We start from the raw sequence: 18,505 nt of genomic DNA, 5'->3' as shown, positions 1-18,505 counted from the left end.
CAACCACGGCACACCCCAGGCACCGCTCCCTTCCCCTTCAAAGGAGCGGGGTGGACTTGCAAAGGCACTGCCCTCCTCAGTACCCTGAGCTTCGTTTTTCCCTCCATTGCCTTAAGCTTGGTCAAAGCATGCGTCCTGTGCTCCATCTCACTTCTCAACTTCGAGGTTCCCTCTTTTCTCTCTCCTACAAGAATAATGCAGGGCATATATACTTGATCTGAAATTTGCATGGCTGCAGGAAGTGTAAAAAGTCAGTCTAGGGTGCCAGCCCCCATGGCCAAGTGGTTAAGTTTGCACGCTCCACTTTGGTGTCCCAGGGTTTTGCTGGTTCAGATCTTGGGCATGGACATGGCACCACTCATCAGGCCATGCTGAGACGGTGTCCCACATGGCACAGCCAGAGGCACTCACAACTAGAACATACAACTATGGACTGGGGGGCTTTGGGGAGGAGAAGAAGAAGAAGAAGAAAAAGATTGGCAACAGATGTTAGCTCAGGAGCCGATCTTTAAAAATAAATTAATTAATTAAATAAAATAAGAAAAGTCAGTCTACATTTGGTAGAATTCGAGGTTGGGAAGGGGTGACCTGCGTGCAATCGGTGGCCCTTGGGCTTGCTCAGGGGGTGGTGGACCTAGAAGGCATCGTGTTCTTTACTGAACAATCTGTGCTTTGTGGGATGCTGCAAATTACTGATGTATCCAGTTCCTTCATGCAACCGAGGACAGCTGCACCTGCAGAAAGTCTGCTGATGATGCGTGTGTGCAATTAATCACAAAGTCAGGGGAGGACAGGAAAGCTGTTGACCCAAGCATGGGCGGTTAGTTCTGCATTTTCTCCATTAAGGTTGATGCAAACGCCTTGGCTTGGTTATGAGCACCAGCAAGTGCTGGGACACTTAGCAGCAGCAAGTCCCCAGAGCTCAAGAAAACTCTAAGGAAAAAGTTAAACATTGAGAAAAATTTATTAACTTCTTCCTGCTAATTAATAAAGCCATGATTATTTTGTTTTAGCAACACAATATCTTGGTATGGTTGCTAACCACCTGTTTTTACAGGCAGGTAATTTCACAACTGACTGATGAGTCAGGAGCCCTAGGTTCATCTCCCAGCCCTGCCACTTGTTGCACTCTTGGGAAAACCATTTAACCTTGCCAAGCCTTAGTTCCCAGATTTCTAAAATAATAGCAACAATAATAATGATAATGGGGATAATTACAGAGCATGTGTTTGCTGTTTTCCAGGCGCAGTTCTGAAGTCTTCACACGCTCCCTTAGTCTTCACCACGTCCCTATGAAGTAAGTACTATAATGGTCCCTATTTTACAGATGAGGAAATCAAGACAGAGAGAGTTGAAATAACCCGCCCAAGAGCACCCAGCTGCTGAGTGGGGACTCCAGACTCAAACCCAGTGGTTCTGACTCCGAGGATTAGAGACTCTACCCAACTGATAGCACTTGGTAAGGATCAACTGAGGTCAAATACATGAAAATGTTTTGTAAACAATAAAACCATACATGCATAGAAAATGTAACGCAGCCCATGTGCAATAACTGGACTCACTTACAGTAATTACAGCTAATCTTGCTTACACCAGCATCCGAACAAGTACATTTCCCTCACTATGCTCCTAGCAACTACCCCGGAGTGCCAGAGCAGATGAGCTTACTGAGAAAGATGCAGAAGAACATAATCCTTAGACCAGCGAGGGTATAGATTGTGGTAGGTATTGCAGGAATATAGATAACCTACAGGAAACGAGCGTAAGCTCTAAGTATTACACCATGCCAGCCCTTCCTATTAATCCCGGGGTGGTCGTGAATGACCCTCATTCTTTTTGGAGGTCTTTATATAAAGGGATTGGTGTTGACGCGGAGGCCACTGTCTAAGCCTTAGATTCATCCAAAGTTTAGGTCTTGAATAATTCTGTATTATTTAGCTCAGTACCCTTTTTTTTTTGTGACACAGTCATTAACTAGGATATTTTATTCTTAATCAACCAACTCTACCATCTGTAGCAGTAAATGAGAATATAAAACAAACTTCAGACACTTGTCAAAAGTTCCCCAGAAAGCAGGGCTACCCAAATCTTGACCAGGCCCTTGGGAACATTCACATCTCCTCCAAATTCTGTTTTATTTGTATAAAATTCTTCTTGCCTACTCTCAGCTTTCTGTGGAAACCACGTGTCTCTAGTCTTCTCAAGCAAAGCAGGACTTCAGATCTCAAAGAGGTGCGAGGAAGACCGGGCACACTTGCAGAGCACACACACGGTTCACCCCAACCTCTTGTGTGTTAAAGCATTATACACATACACACAAACACACACACACACAACTTCACCAGAGTAGGCAAATCCACAGACACAGAAAGTAGACTGATAGTTGCCTAGGGCTGGGGATGGGGGTGGGGAATGGAGAGTGGGTGCTAATGGTACAGAATTTCTTTTTGGAGTGATAAAAATGTTCTAAAAATCGATTACAGTGATGGTTGCACCACTCTGGGAATATACTGAGAACGGCTGGGTGACACACTTTAGATTGGGTCAAGTGTATGTTGAACTGTATCCCAATAAAGCTGTTTTTTAAAAATCGTGTGTCCATGCTGCACCTTCAATTGATGAAGAACCAAACCAGAGAGCCGCGCGGTTGGCGGGATGGACCACACAGCTGCCTACTGGAGGCCCAGACTGGGATCTGAGGGGCCAGCTCCTCCTTCAGTCCCCTCCCTGCTCACCACGTCACTTCTGACTCGTCCCCGGCTATGATGCTATAGTTGCTGTTAAATCCTAAGTTACTTTTTATTAGGATTCAGGGATAACTAAATGAAATAGTCTAGTCATCATCCCTGTATTTAAAATGTTTTATGAGGAGCACAGCCGACTCCTAGTCAGCACAGGGAGAGAAACTGAACTTGGCAATTATGAGTTTGTCTCCCCAGCGCCCCGGGGCCGGGTGACGACTTGCTCATCTCTCATCCCCACTGGCCAGTGTCATCTAGTGGCAGCAAAGGAACCCAGAGGCCGCCCTTCCTGACCACAGAGGCCTCTTTCAGGGAGCGAGTCGGCATGGGGCCAGAAGGGGGCGCTATGAACAGACAGGAAAGCCCAGAGTTGGCCGTCCAGGGAGCCCAGACCACAGAAAAGTCCTCTGACAGGACTTCAGGGGTTCCCTCCCCCATGTACCCCAATTCTGGACTGCCGAGGCCAACATAGGCAAGCCAATGTGCCTCAAACTCCCCAACTGTGAACTGTCTTCGCAGACTTCCAGCATCATCTGAGACATGCCTGTCCTGCTCTGCTCCCGCTGTTCCAGGCCCAGCCCATCTCAGGCTGCCTCCTCCAGGAGGTCGTGTAAGGGAGGGTGTGTAGGCTGGTGGAGAGGCCTGGGCTGCGAATCAGAAGCTGGAGCGTGCTGGTCTGGGCACCATGGAATCTCTGTGAGCTGCAGTCTCCTTGTCTATAAAGTAAGGAGGGTGAGCCTGGTGATTTTATCAACCTTTGCAGACCCACAACTCTGATTCTAAAGCACTTTAGTCTTAGAACTCGGGGCAAACAAGGCTCCCCATACCCAGTACTCATGGAATGATCAAATGTAAGTATTTTAGGAAGAGGGCTTCCATTAAAGGATGTCCATTACAATCCTTAAAAGTAACATAGGTCAGCAAAAAGGGGAACCTATTTTTTAAAAATCTAACTCGTCTCTCATTTACCCCCGACGTTGCCCTGAATCCCCATCATTCTTTGTCAAAACCTACCTCCCCCAGGCAGCTATTGGCATCAACCCCATTCTCCTCTGTGTTCCTCCCTATCGGCGTGCTGTGGGTGGTTAGGAGCTGGGCTCCAGAGCTGGGCTGCCTCAGTTTGAATCCTGGGTGACCTTGGGCAAATGACTTAACCTCTCAGTGCCCCAGTCTCCTTATCAGCAAGATAGGAATAATAACAGTACCTACGTCCCAGGATCCTTATGAGGATTAAATTAGTTTATATACGTAAGCTCCCAGGACCTAGAAACAATTTTATGTGTTAGTGCATCATATTATCTTGAGTGTATTATTTTCTCCTCATTGACATGTTGTTTTATAGATGTTTCCAAACATCATTGGAAGGATTGTCCCCTAACTGGTGTCCTTTCCAAGGAAAGGACAGAAATAATGCTCTGCTCCCGGAAAAGTCTTTGGTAAATGCTCCTCTGTTTCCCAGAGCAATTGGCTTCAAATTGGGAGAAAGTCTTTCATCAGAATTTTCATCAAGGATAATCAGCCCTTTTTTTAAACTCAGTTGAGTGTTGGAAAGAAGAGTCGTCACCTTCTCGTTTGCCTTGTTTCTCTGAAGACTTGTTTTCCCTGAAAGTGTCCCCTTGCTGTAGCTACCCTGGTACCTTGGGATTGCCCTGTCCTGGGCTTCAGATTACAGGTTAAAATTAGCTGCCTCCCTCTCTAAAGGGGGTGCTGTCCAAAGGAGGCAGGAATGTGTGGGAGTGGATGAAACAGACCCGCAGTAGAGGCAATGATGTAGTGAAACAGAGGCAAGAGCCCCCCTCCAATGTTGGTGTCCACCGAGGGGCCACAGAGCATAGGATCCCCAAGGTAATAAAAATCCTGAATTTGTGCCATGGCATATGTCTCTTGTGCAAGGTCTGCTGCTGCTACATTCTAGCTGCACTGACAACTGGAATCTTCCGGATTGTTCCTTTTGTGATAATAAACTGTCTTTGGAGTAGTTTGGTGTGGGTGGATGCAATTTATAGACCTACTTGGACCCATCAGCCTACTCCTCAAAGGAACATTTGCTTTACACTCTTCCAGTGTCGTTCTTGCAAAAACAACATAACATGTCGATCTGTTTGGAGGAAAAGGAGAAGGGAAAGGATGTCGTTCAGTTTAAGGACCTGCAGAAATCCCAGAGCATAAGCCAGCCCTGAGTAGAATTCAGAAGGAGTCATCTGTCTTTTATGCATCCTCTGTCCTCTCTCTGGACCTTTTCCTCGTTTCATGGTATCCCTTCTTCTGTCAGATGTCCACTGCCTTCATGTAGTCTCAGTACCCTAACCCACAATAAACACAGAACTCTCTACCCTCAGGAAAGGAGCAAATCTCACTGTTTTATGGCTTCATTATGGGGTGGGCTTTGATAGCAAAGAGACCAGGGTTCCAATCCGAGCTCTTCTGCTTCCTAGTTGCCTGACCTACTGCACATTACCTAACCTCTCCTAAAAATATAGGTGTAATGCTCGCTGTACCTGGTAGTGTGCTTTCAGCCACAAGTAACCAAAAAGCCAACTCAAATGGGTTTAACCAATGAGAAAATGTATTGACCCACATAACGGGGAGTTCAAAGATGTGACAGGCTGATTGAACCCTGGTGTTGGGCTCCAGGTTCTTTCTGCATCTCTGTCTTTGCTCCTCAGTGTCAGCTGCATCTTAAGGCTGGCTCCTTCCACAGAGTCGGAGAAGAACTACCGACACCAAGGGAATGCTATGTTCTGATTGGCTTAGGCCTGGGTTCCTAAACCAATTGCTAGCCAGGTAAGGACAGGATTACCATGATTGGTATATGGGCAGTGGTTCTCAAACTGGGCATACATCAGAAGCACCTGAAGGACTTCTTAAACCACAGACAACTGGGCCTCAGCCCCAGAGTTTCTGATTCAGCAGATCTAGAGAAGAGCTTGAGAATTTGCCTAACTAGTTCTGAGGTGACACTGATGCTGCTGGACCACACTTTGAGAACTAGTGTAGACTGATCAGGGGTATCCCTGGCCTGGGGTCAATTCCCCAAATTGGACAGTGAGGAAGGGATGAAATGGATGTTGGAGAATTAACTATGATAGTCAAAATCTTGCAGAGTAAAGATGGAGATTGTTTCAGTAATCTATTGCTGTGTAACAAAACACTCCTAAACTTAGTGGTTAAAACAGCAATTTATTACTGTTTCTAATGGTTCCATGGATTGACTGGGCTGAGCTGGGCAGTTTTCACTTAGAGTGTCATGTGTAGTTGTAGTCAGGTATTGGTTGTGGCTAGAACCATCCAAGGGCTCCATTAAGCTGGATGTCCAAGATGACTTCTTCATTCACATGTCTGGTACCTGGTACAGATGGCTGGAACAACTGAGGGCTGGCCAGGCTTCTCTTTCTCCACTCAGCCACTCCACATGGCTAGCTTGGGCTTCCTTGCAACATAGCAATTTCTGGAGAATTGGATTTCTCTTATGGCCATTGACTTTCCCCAGAATGACCATTCCAAGAGACCAAGGCAGAAGCTGTAAGGCTTCTCCTAATCTAGCCTTAGAAGCTACAGAAGGGCATCACTGAGGGGCCCTCTTGGGGACGAGCTACCCCAGGGATTAAAGGAGATCATTCATGGAAAGTCCTGAGTATGAATTTAAGTAAAGTATTTACCATATTTAAGTACCCAGGAAATGAGCATTATTATGATTGCTGTTCTTTTCAGGGGACTTTGCTTATTATGCTTTATCTGTGATTGAGGAATTTAAGCCTTTCTCAATCAGTAAAGGATTTTCAAGAACTAGCCAGCAGGTGAGGCAATTATTTTCTTGGAGTATGAGACCTGCACACCCAAGTATATCTGCTCTACAATGCAATTGTTCCTTTTCTGTCAGCTTCCGTGTGTCTCCTATATTAGCATGTGGTCTTTTGATGGGAGATTTTTACTCAGGCTCCTATACATTGGCTGATTTTACTAATAATTATGACAACTCTTTTATTCTGTATCAGTACTTAGGTAAAAGCCAGGCCTCCAATGTCCTCATTCACATTTCAGTTATGGAAAGTCTCTAGAACAACAACTTAGCAGATTACTCTCTGTCACTCCCATTCAGCCACCTCCATTCTGAAGACAAATACATCTTCCCAATTTGGACAATACTACACATCACTTAGTTGCAGAATGGCCTCGTAGATACAATGATTTTTTTTTTATTTCTGCCAAACATGCACATATATATCTTAGCTTTCCACTCACTGGTTTTTTTCTTTCCTTTAGCGTGTGAGAGTGAGTTGGGTTTTTACTCAACTGCGTGACCGAGAGAAACTTGAGGGGATCTCAGTTTTTGCATGCTGTCGGAGTGGGGGAGGAGCAGGCGCTATCTGTAAGAAAAATCTCCTGGTTCAGAGGAAAAGAGCAAGGACAGCCTGAGGAACTGGAATGTTCTGTCTGTCCACGAAGGTACCCATGCAGCCCAGCCAAGTTCTGCTGTGTTTAGACTTGAGCTTCAAGAGGAAGATTGCACAAAAGCCAGTTCCTGGGATTTGTGCTGAAGTCTGAGTGGGCTGGGGTGTTCTCACCAGGCTATTTCTGTATAAAAAGCTGTCTGGAACCATCTGAGAATCCACTAACCACTGTGGTTTACTGTAATATACCTTCTCGTCACTCTCTGTTGCATCATTTCCCCTCCATTTTATGCTTAAGAGGATGACTGTGTGCGTGCGTGTGTATGTCCGGGTGAGTGAGGGTGTTGTGTGTGTTCCAAAGTTATGTTACCATGGAGAGTGATTTGGAAAAGGCATCTTAGGAACCACTTCAGCTGAACATAGAAAAATGCATTTCAAAAATCAAAGCTCCTCTTCTATGCATAGACTCTGGAAGAACACACAAAAAAATTGGTAACAGTAGTTGCCTCTGGGGAAGGGAACTGGGGGGTCTGTGGGCTGAGGGAGACTTGCCCTTCACTGCATGCTGTTTAATTTTTCTTTTTTTTTTTTACCATGAGCATATAATATATTTTAAAACTGAAACCTGGAGTTTAAATGCCAAGGCTTCTCTTGGAAGACATTCACCGACTCAAATATCCCCCTTGATTCCTGCACTCAACTCCCCAGGAGGAAATTGAGAATCTCTGAAAAATCATGGACTGACTATGAAGAAGGGATCTGCCTGCCTTCTTGGATGCGCACCGCGTGTCCTCCAGGATGCTGTCTTCACGCCCATCCCTTGGGATGGATGAGGTATGTTCAGAGATTCAATGTCTCTCTTGTCTGTCAGATTCAATAGTAACCAATAATGACTTTAAACACGTTTTTCCTGGCAGTATCACAGAGAAAACACAGCTGGCGGGGAAGGTAGCCGCCGCTGACTGCAGGGAGCTAGACATACGCGTGATGCCTGAAGTTGCCTGCCAGGCGAACATGAAACAGCTCATCCAGGTTGGACAGCGAAGCTCCGTACCTCGGCATGTGGAAGAATATGAAACACTTTCATGATGTGTCTACACATGTTCTGATTCCCCAAGAGATGATGGCTCAGACTTCAGAAACTGTGGTGACCCTATTATGTATTTTTATATTCTCTTTCCTGAGCTGATGACCCACTTCCAAACCAAGAGTATGAGTTACAAATGAACATCCCAACAGCATTTTCTTTTCCATCTTTACTATACTGAAAGTCCATTAGAATAAAGGACGCCAACACAGCACCACTCATTGACCCTGGGTATTCAATGTGGCCTAGCTGGACTGTCCTGGACAGAGTCCTATTCATTGGAAATCATTAGCCAACTCAAGAGGGAGGAAAACGGAATAAAAAAGAAAAACATTGCCCATCACGAAAATAACTCGAGAACTGTGCACTCTGCCAACATTGGTCATTTGTGTCGAACTTGCTTTCAGCACTCTGTTAAAAATACCACACCCTACCGCTGAAGCGACTGCTCCCTTCCTTTTGAATAGCAAAGTAATGGGAACTAGAAAAGCCTCTGTGGATTTGGCAAGGTTTAGTATAAATGTTTCTATTGAATCTGGCAAAGATGAGGATGGGATTTATTATGTTTTAGTGCTACCTGTTCCTTAAAGGCTGCCTTTTGGAGGTGAAGCCATGCTTTCCTGTGCGTGAGAGAATGCCTGGACCTAGTACACTTGGATGACAATGTAATTTTGCTGCACAAGTTATTGTTGTATTGTTCCAATACGCTTGAAACCATCATGGAACTTCATGTAATGCTGAATGTTTTCCCACAGGAAAGACTTTATTTTCCGCATAGAGCTACCCAGTTTTACAGTTGCCTGCTGAGGACGCGCTGCTACTCCCTTGAACACAATGGAGCAGATGTTTCAGAGGATTTCAGTGTAGTCAGGAGGAATTTGCTGACTGCCAGCTATGTGCTAGACACTTTCGTACATCTTCGTGTGTTGTTGACAGCCACTCTGCAGGTCAGTGGCTGTGTCTTACAAGGGAGGAAGCTGGAGCACAGGGAAGTGAGCGACTTGCCCAAGGGTGCCTCGCTGTAAGTGACAGAGCCGGGAAGCACACCCAGGCCCTTCTGGCCCAAAGTGAACTTCTCTCCCTACAGCTGTGACACTGCCCTTGCAGGCATCTCTGATGCTGAAGGTGGAGGTGTGGCTCCTCGTTTGGACATGGCTTACAAGGAGGCTGATCAAACAGCAGGTGGGACATTGATGAGAATGGGGACTTGGTTTGGGGGAAGGGGTCCAGTAGTTAACAACACAATGGCATCTGGAGACTGAGAGGTGGGATTCCTGGTCATCTAACAGCGGGTATATGGGGACTGGGCCACAGGGGCAGGATTGCAATCTCTAGAACAACTGAGGAGGCGATAACAAGGGAACCCCTTGTCATGGAGGATAAAAGCCATGAAGCCATCGACTTGGAATCAAAGGGATCAAAGGGGTCCAGATGGAAACCCACAAGGCAGGACTTTCGTCACAAGAAATATAACAGTGGCCGATGACTAGAATCAGGTCAGAGCAAGGCCAGCGCCAGCCTGACCTGGCACTAAGTCTCTACTAGGTGGCAGGCACTGTTCTAGTTGCCATGGAAATAGCAGTGAACAAAACAGACGAAGTCCCTGTCCTTACGGGGCTAGAGTACAGTCAGAGAAAGTAACCAAATCAACAAGGATATTTATATCAAATGATGACGAACACTGTAGAAAACAATTCAGCCGACTAAGGGGGACAGTAAGGCTGGTGATGGTGGTGCCTGCTATTTTCTGTAAGGTGGTCAGGAAGGCCCGCTGGCTATGGGACCTTAGAGCAGAGACTTGAAAGAAGGGAGGCAGTACGCCGTGAGAGTATCTAGGAGACAAGCTTTAAAGGCAGAAGGCACGGAAATTGCAAGAGCCCTGAGGCAAAGGGTATTTAGGCATCGGAAGAATAGCAGAGATGAGTTTCCCAGGTCGGGATCCCCAGGAAGCAGTTTCTGAGGTGGCGATCAGCACAGCAGATGGTTATTAAGGAGTGGACTTGGGGTCAGGCTGTGGAAGTGAAGGGAGGAGAAGGAAGTGAGACTGGGCAGAAGAAGATGAACTTTGAAAAAGTCCCAACAAACACCCTAGACACCCATGGGGAGTTCTGAAGACAGGTGACTCTTCAGAGCTGGCCCGCATTGGGGACAGGGGCCGGGCCCTTGGGCCCCTCTGCACTCAGCCGTGGGAAAGGGGCAGAATGGGATGTCGGGGGAGGCAGGTCTGTCCTCAGGCCATCCTCAGCGCCTGAGGGCTGTCAGCCAGCAGCACGACCAGCAGTAAGTCCCCAGTTCTCAAAGGTGATGTGAGCGGCGCCTCCCACCATCCGCTGCAGGTTGTTGTGATTAGAGCAGAGTGAGCAAGGGGGCAGTGACAGAAAACGAGCTCCGAGAGGTGTCCAGGGGCCAGATCGTGCAGGCCCTTGCAGGCCTTGGTAAAGACTTGGGCTTCTATTCCGCTTGAGGTAGGAAACCATCGAAGGTTTTGAGAAAGGAATGCTAAGCTCTAATGTATGTTTTCACCTGATCGCTCTGGCAGCTAAGAGAATAGACCACAGATGAGCAGGCTGGGGAGAAGGAAGACTTGTTAGGAGGTACTTGCCATGCAGAGGGGATGATGGTTTACACCAGTATGGTACTAGTGGTGGTCATGAAAAGTTGTTGGATTCTGGACATATTTTGAAGGTAGAGCCAATAGGATTTGCTGATGGATTGGATGTTGGGTGTGAAAGAAAGGAAAAATAGGAACAACTCCAGTGTCCCTCTGGAGCAACTAAAAGGATGGAGTCAGCATTTACTGACATGAAACTTGTCTGTATTAGCTTCCTATTGCTGCTGTAACAAATTACACAAACTTAGTGGCTTAAAACAACATTAATTTATTCTCTTACAATTCTAGAGGTCAGAAGTCTAAAGTTAAGGTGTTGGCAGTGTTATGTTCCTTCTGGATGCTTCAGGGGAGAATTTATTTCTTTGTCTTTTCTAGCTTCTAGGGGCTGCCTGCCTTTCTTGGCTCATGGACCTTTCCTCCATCTTCGAAGTACATCCTCCCATCTTCTGGTTCTGTCATCACATCTCCTTTTTCTCTCTCTGACTCTGATCCTCCTGCCTCCATCTTACAAGGACCCTTGTGATTACACTGGGCTCACCCACGTAATCCGGAATGATCTCCCTATCTTAAGATCCTTAATCACATCTGCAAAGTCCCTTTGCTATGAAAGGTAACACATTCACAGGTTCTGGCATTAGGACATGGACATATTTGGGAGGTCGTTATTCACACTGCAGAAAGAGCTGGTTTTGCAAGATGGAATCAGAGCTCAGTTGCAGACATGTTGAATGTGAGATATCTCGTTAAATATCTGAGTGGAGATGTCAAGCCAGCAGTTGGATAAATGAGTCTGAAGTTCAGAGGAGAGGTCCCAAGTGAAATATGAATTTGGTAGTTTTCGTGATGTATTTGAAGCCACATGACCGAAGATTTCTCCTAGCAAGTGAATGCAGAAGAAGGAGAGAAGAAGTCTGAGGACTGAGTCTCATAATGTTCTAATGGCTAGGGACTGAGGAGGAACCTGCCAAGAGTGACAAGTGAGGCAGGAGGAGAAGCATGAGAGACTGGTGGTCCAGAAGCCAAATAAAGAAAAAATTTCACAGCAGAGAGAATAATCAGCTGCTGAGAGGTCAAATAAGATGAGGACTGGGGCTGGCCCTGTGGCCGAGCAGTTAAGTTTGCATGCTCTGCTTCGGTGGCCTAGGGTTTCGCTGGTTCAGATCCTGGGTGATGACATGGCACCGCTCATCAGGCCATGCTGAGGCGGCATCCCACATGTCACAACTTGAAGGACCCACAACTAAAAAAAATGTACAACTAAGTACTGGGGGGGATTTGGGGAGAAAAAAAAAAAGATGAGGACTAAGCAGTGCCCATCAGACTTGGTTGGTGACCTTAACAAGAACGCTTTCAGAGGAGTGGTGGGGTGAAAGCCTGACTAAAATGAGTTCCAGAAACAACGGGAGGAGAGGAATTGGAGACAATTAGTATAAACGACCTTCTGAAGAGTTTTGTTGGAAAGAGGAGCAAAGAAGTGGGGCAGTCGCTAGAGTGGGTTTGGGATCAAGAGAAGACCAGTGAGCCTAGGGTCTTCCAAGGACAGCTACAGTTCCAGAGTCTGGGCTGGGTGGAGTCTACGGGTGAGCACCAAGGGGGCACCACTCACGGGTAGAGATGACGGGGTTACAGGAAGAGGAGGCCAAGCAAATCCTGGTGGGATGAGGGGAGAGAGGGAGAAAAGAGCAGTACGGATGTGCCCCACTTTATACAATGAATATCTTCCTCCAGAGGCCGAGAAGTTGGACATAGATTGAATTTTTTTTTTTGAAAGTTTGATCTTATTTAACTACACTGGGGAAATTATTGAGAGGAAACTAGTGGTGATTTTTTAATAGGAAAAATCCTCTCCAAATATAACTGTTATGAGAATTTCCATGCATCAGTTTTTCCAAAAACTGGGTACACGTATAATTACACTTTTGGTTGTCTGCTACATCTAGTATGAAACTAAATATAATTATATAACATTTTCTTCAAAGGATCTTAAACTTTTTTTTTTTAACTGAGGCCATCACAATATGACTGTGGGATTATAGAATGGCATGTAGTCTCAAAACACTAAAACACGGAGCAGGAAAGTTATTTTCCAGATGTCACTGAATAAGCCTGGCCAAGCCTGGCAACGAAGCAGGAGAACAGGAATTCAGGGCCAGAGAGCCAGTCACCCTCAGGACCCAAGGGACATAGATACACATCAGGAACCATAAGGAATGGTTTCCAGGCTTCAGCGAGGACTTTAAAAATTAAAGGACCAGCATCTAATATAGAAGGGACGCTAGATAGCAGCATGGGGCAGGGGGCCAGAAGACATGCACACCCCAGAATGGCTGCAGAGCGGATGGCACTAACAGCTCTGGCTTGTGCTAAGGAGAGGTGCCCACTCTGTGCTTAGAGGGTCAAAGCTGTAGGATGTCACCTTGAAAGTGACATCTTCAAGATGAGCAGGCCACCTCAGGGCCTTCGACATGCTGTTCCCTCTGCTTGGACTACCTGGCCCCTCCCTCCATTCCTAGCTGACTCTTACTCTCCCTTCAGGTCTCAGCTGAAATGTCACTTGGTCAGGAAAGCCTTTTCTGAATCTCCCAGCCAGCCTCATTCCACCTTAAATCCAGTTGTGGGGCCAATTAATTTGAAAGCTACAAATATTTCTTCTGGCATAACTTTAGAATAAAATGAAAAAAAGATTTTTAAAAGAATGGAAGCATCTGATTAAGTAAGATATCGTTGAGATCATTACAAATGCTCTGTGAGCTTCGCCAATTGTGCAGATGCTAAAGCCCAGTGGTAATATAAGATTCTAGGCCCTTCCGGGTCTCTTGTGATTAAGGTCTATATGTTTCTGCCTAAAGTGCTCTTCCTACAGAGGTATGGACAGCCTGCTCCCTCCCTTCCTCTAGGTGTCTGCTAACCATCATGAAAGACAGTATTTCTGAACACTCTATGTAAAACAGCAAATCCACCACCATCCGCAGGCCACATCGTCTCCATCCCTCTTACCTTGCTTTATTGTTCTCCATAGTCTCTGCTGACATTTTCACATTTATTTGTTTATTGGCCAACCTCCTTCCCATGAGAGCAGGGAGTCTGTCTTGTTAACTGTTGTATCCTCACAGCGTGGTGAATGGTAGGTGCTCGGTTAATATTTGTTGAATGAATGAGCAGATCAATCAACGTCAGAAGATGGCACTGACCTGTCCCATTAGATTGTAGCCCCAGGACCGCCAGGGCTCCAGACAAGGAAACCCTCCTGATTCCCCCACCTCCTTTCATTTCTCCTTCTGTAGAACAGATGTGGCCTCCTGGCTTCTCCTCCATTTCTTTTGAGCTTTTGGTGCACCTGGCGCCCCAGTCCTCCTCCACCTTGTGCTGGCTCCGCTTTCCTGGTTCCTCTTAGATTAAAGCAAGCCCCTGACCAACAGCCCATTCACACGCTGCAGCCTTCAGCTGCTCCACTCCGGCTCCAGCTGCCCATTTGAGGTCAGCCCATCTGTTTTACGGGACAGAGGATTTCAGCAGCACCATATTCAATTCCTGAAAAGATGCTCACCTGCTTGCTAATTGTGCTAGGGAAAATGTTTTATGGGGACTCCTTAATATCTGGACTAAATAGTGACTATCAAAGGCTTTCCTGTGGATAAATATTCCAAACAATGATTGAGAAGCCATTTGATTTGTGTTGAGGTGGCCCCTAAAACTTCCCATTGCTTCATGGCAACCTTGTTGTGTAGGATTTTGAAGAGGTTCTGCCCCAGCAGAGAATGAACATATGGGAAGACTCCACCAGGTCCCACATCATTTACTGTTTCAAATATTCAGCTGGAAATGGGAGGAATGAGAGAAAGAAAACTGGAGGTAAGGGTGTCACCTTCTGAGGCTGCCCAATCAATGCTGTTTGCTGTCCTTCACCATGATCAAGACAAGCCGCGGGCCATGCGTGTCATTAGAATGCCCTACTCCAGAAACAGGCACCCAGCTTTCCTAGGCCTGCAGCATTTCTACCACGTTTTCTTCTCCCAAAAGACAAACAGGGCTGAGACCCTTCAGACCCTACTAGCCAAAGACTTTCCATGGCTTTGGATTTGCGGTCCTAAGGCTGCTTCCTGAAAGGCCAGGGAGCCACAGGCCACTGCTTGCTACCACTTCAGATGCAGGGCTCAGCCACGAAATGCCAGCTGCCACCAAGCCATCCTTTGTTTACTCCTTGAGAGCAATGCCATCCACGGAAATGAAAAACAGGTGAAGATGCCCTTGCAGGTAATGAGGAATTAAGAACTCCCACCCCTGCTTCTGAGGCTGTATCTTTACCCTGGTCCGTGTCAGAAGCCTCCTTCCTGAAGGCCTTCAATACAGGGCCATTTAGTCAGCACTGGACATTTTTCTGGGTGAGCCTAGTCTGAGGACACAAACTCTCTTTATTCATTGTTGTCCATCCAGCATATTGCAGGGTACCAGGCACAGAGAGACCTGACAAATATTTGTTGAATGAGTGAATAAATAAATGAATGAAAATTTCAGAATGGTCTTTGGTGATAGGGCAACTTACTAGCTGAGTGACTTTAGGAAATTTACAGAGCATCACCTAGCCTCAGTATCCCTGTAGCTAAATGAGGATGACAATAGTACCTATTTCGAGGTTGTTTTCAGAGATTAAATGAGATTGGACAATATGGCATGTAACACACTGGGCGCAGTGTCTGGCTCGTGGTAAAACCTCAATACAGCATCCTCATTATTTCGCCGTTTCACTTTCCACCCTATTTTCTTCATAAGGCCTAAAATTCCTGGATATAGATTCAGGAACCAAACAAGAGGAACCACTATCTTGTGTCTGTCTGGGGCACTGTGGTTCAATGTTATATAACTATTCCTTTTCAGTTCCTGTAGGTGTGAGCATCTGTGATGTACAATGGGACTTCGCTAAAATAGTTTTTCAATAATAAAGTACTTTCTTGTTAAAAATGTTCTAATTCCTTGCCTGTAAATCATTGCTACCTCATCAACAAAGATCTGATCACCAAATTCGCCTCAATATGTTAATGACTAAAGATAGTATTTGCACCGAAAGAAGTAGTGTTAATGGCGCAGTTTGGGGCAGGTAAGTGTGAACTGCAGGGTAAATATTTTTCTAAGGCATTACTGTTTAGAACGTGGTCCGCGGACTAGCTCAGGGACTTGTTGGAAATGCGGAATCTCAGGGCCCACCCAGACCTACTGAATCAGAATCTATATTTTAATAAGGTCCCCAGGTGAGTCATGTGTACTGTAGAGTTTGAGAAGCGCTGGTCTAGGTGCCATGAGATACTGGAATTGCCCATTCCATCTCTATGGAAAACAGTCTCTGTTAGAAACTGGAGCGGGCAGATGGATGTAGAACACTCCTACAGGTGAGCACCCATTTTCTCACCTGTGTCTGTGGCCCCCCCTCCCTACCTGTTCTAATATCCACTTGTTATCATTATCAAGCCCCTCCCCCTCCCCTACACACACTCCTTGTCTGACACGGCCACACCGAAACACACCTCCACACACCACCAGTGATAAATATTGCGAACCTATGTATGTATTTTTACATTTTATGGCTCATTTATAATCAAGATGGATTAAACTAAATCCGTTGTTGATTGGCTCCAAGTTTTATAATAAAGGAAATAAGCTCAGCTGTTCTATCGTTCTAAATAAATCCCCATTTTAGTTCATTAAGACTGTCCTCTCTGAGTTGGCCTGATCCAACCCTGGACCAATCGATTAGTCTTACGTGAAGAAAATACACAATTCTAACTCCTGCATCTTTCCTGTATGTATTATGGCCTAAACGGGTCAATCTTCTTCACCCTTATATCCATGGGAAAACTGGAAAAAACAAAATGATCAGATTGGGCACCATTATTCTATGACAACAAAAAGAGAAACTATTCAATATTCCTCTGAGTGTTTGTGGCACCTTCAGGGTCTGGTGGGCAGGAGGGGGCCCACTGCTTTTCTGCACAATAACATGGGAACGGATAGTTCCTGAAGAGTCAAACCAGAGCCACGGTCACAGGAGGAACATCTTTTTCTTGATATAGCGTTGGACTGACCCTGGACTTCGAGGAAAATTGTCTCTGTAATGTGTTTACTTCATAGATAACTTAGGGAACAAGCCCTTCCGTAGCTCTCACAGGTGAAAAAAGGAATTAAAATGAGGGGGCTCATATTCAGCTTCTGTCACGGGAGCTGTATTAGTCAGGGTGCTCCAGAGAAACAGAACCAATAGGAGACATATATAGACAGGGAACTGGTTCACAAGGTTATGGAGGCTGAGAAGTTCCAAGATCTCCAGTCAGCAACCTGGAGACCCAGGAAAGCCAAAGGTGTAAGTTCCAGTCCAGAGGCGGGAAAAGACCAATGGCCCAGCTCAGGGCAGTCAGACAGGAAGAGCTCCCTCTGACTGGCAGGAGGGTCAGCCTTTCTGTTCTATTCAGGTCTTCGACTGATAGGGCAAGGCCCGCCCACGTTGAGGAGGGCCATCTGCTTCACTCAGTCTAGCGATTCAAATATTAATCTCACCCCAAAACCTCACAGACACACCCAGGATAAAGTTCAACCAAATATCTGGGTACCAATGGCCCAGTCAAGTCAACACATAAAGTTCTCCAGCACAGGAGCACAGACTGATGATGAGGCAAAGAAGCATGTCAGTGTTGGAGGTACTGCCTGAGTTTTCCGCATGGCAAGGAACCTAAGAGGGAAACCTCCTTTTGTAAAAAGGAGTATGACTGTCTGCCAGGGACTTTCGCTGGCTGCAGGAGCATCTTCCATCAGCGTGCTGGGTGGGCTGAAAGGTAGGGAGCAAATGCCCTGGGGAGCGGTCTTCAACCAATGATGATTGGGGATTGGTAGACAAATACCCCAACTTCCTCACCCCTCACATCAGACAAATCCAGTGTACGTTCTGTACCATCTTGCAGAGGACCTCGGTTAGACTGAGCCCCTATTGTTCAGTGATAATCTCCTCCTTGTTGATGCATCTGATCCCATCCTTTTCTCATCCGAATTCCCCACTCCCCTACTGGGGCTATCTGAGATCACCTGCAAAATAAACTACTTGAGCTCAAATCAGGTCTCAGGGGCTGTTTCTGGAGGAACAAGACCTAAGAGAAAAAATTGGACTTACTCATAAATTCACCTTTACATGGGCTTAGGGTTGGAATCCACGCTACGTGGTCCCCCAAAAAACCCAACCTGAAATTTTTGTCTAAAGTAGGCCAGGGTAGTAAATTATGCCTGGGAAAAATAAACACAAATCTTCTCTGGAAAACACATTTTAAATCCAGGCCTCGAAGAATTATCAGAGATAAATTTCTAAGGAATATGAGCGCACAATGAAAATATCTCAGAACACACAAGGAAATAAGCCCTCGTGTATAAGAGTGCATAAATTCTGAATGATATTTTTTAAATGAAAAAAGTACTCATCTGTAGACTTGATGCAATCGAATCTCAGCACACTTCTTTGAAGGAATTGACAAGCTCATTCTAAAATCTATATGGACTTGCAAAGGACATAGAACAGCCAAGAATCTTTTTTTTCTTCTTTGAGGAAGATTGGCCCTGAGCTAACATCTGCTGCCAATCCTCCTCTTTTTTGCTGAGGAAGATTAGCCCTGAGCTAACATCTGTGCCCATCTTCCTCTTT

The 18,505-nt window shown here is 45.9% G+C and overlaps 1 long non-coding RNA gene across 1 annotated transcript; it reads left to right on the top strand.

The window, feature by feature from the left end:
- The first annotated feature begins 7,351 nt into the window (after positions 1-7,351).
- Positions 7,352-15,341, top strand: LOC139077260 (uncharacterized). The gene is made up of 4 exons (XR_011529614.1): positions 7,352-7,624; positions 7,841-7,966; positions 8,050-9,401; positions 11,206-15,341. It is a non-coding gene; the product is annotated as an uncharacterized lncRNA (long non-coding RNA).
- Positions 15,342-18,505: the final 3,164 nt, after the last annotated feature.

Source organism: Equus przewalskii, chromosome 19 (assembly GCF_037783145.1).
Source record: "Equus przewalskii isolate Varuska chromosome 19, EquPr2, whole genome shotgun sequence".
Taxonomy (NCBI): domain Eukaryota; kingdom Metazoa; phylum Chordata; class Mammalia; order Perissodactyla; family Equidae; genus Equus; species Equus przewalskii.
The sequence above is the reverse complement of the archived record's forward strand: the minus strand, read 5'-3'. Positions and strand labels throughout refer to the sequence as shown.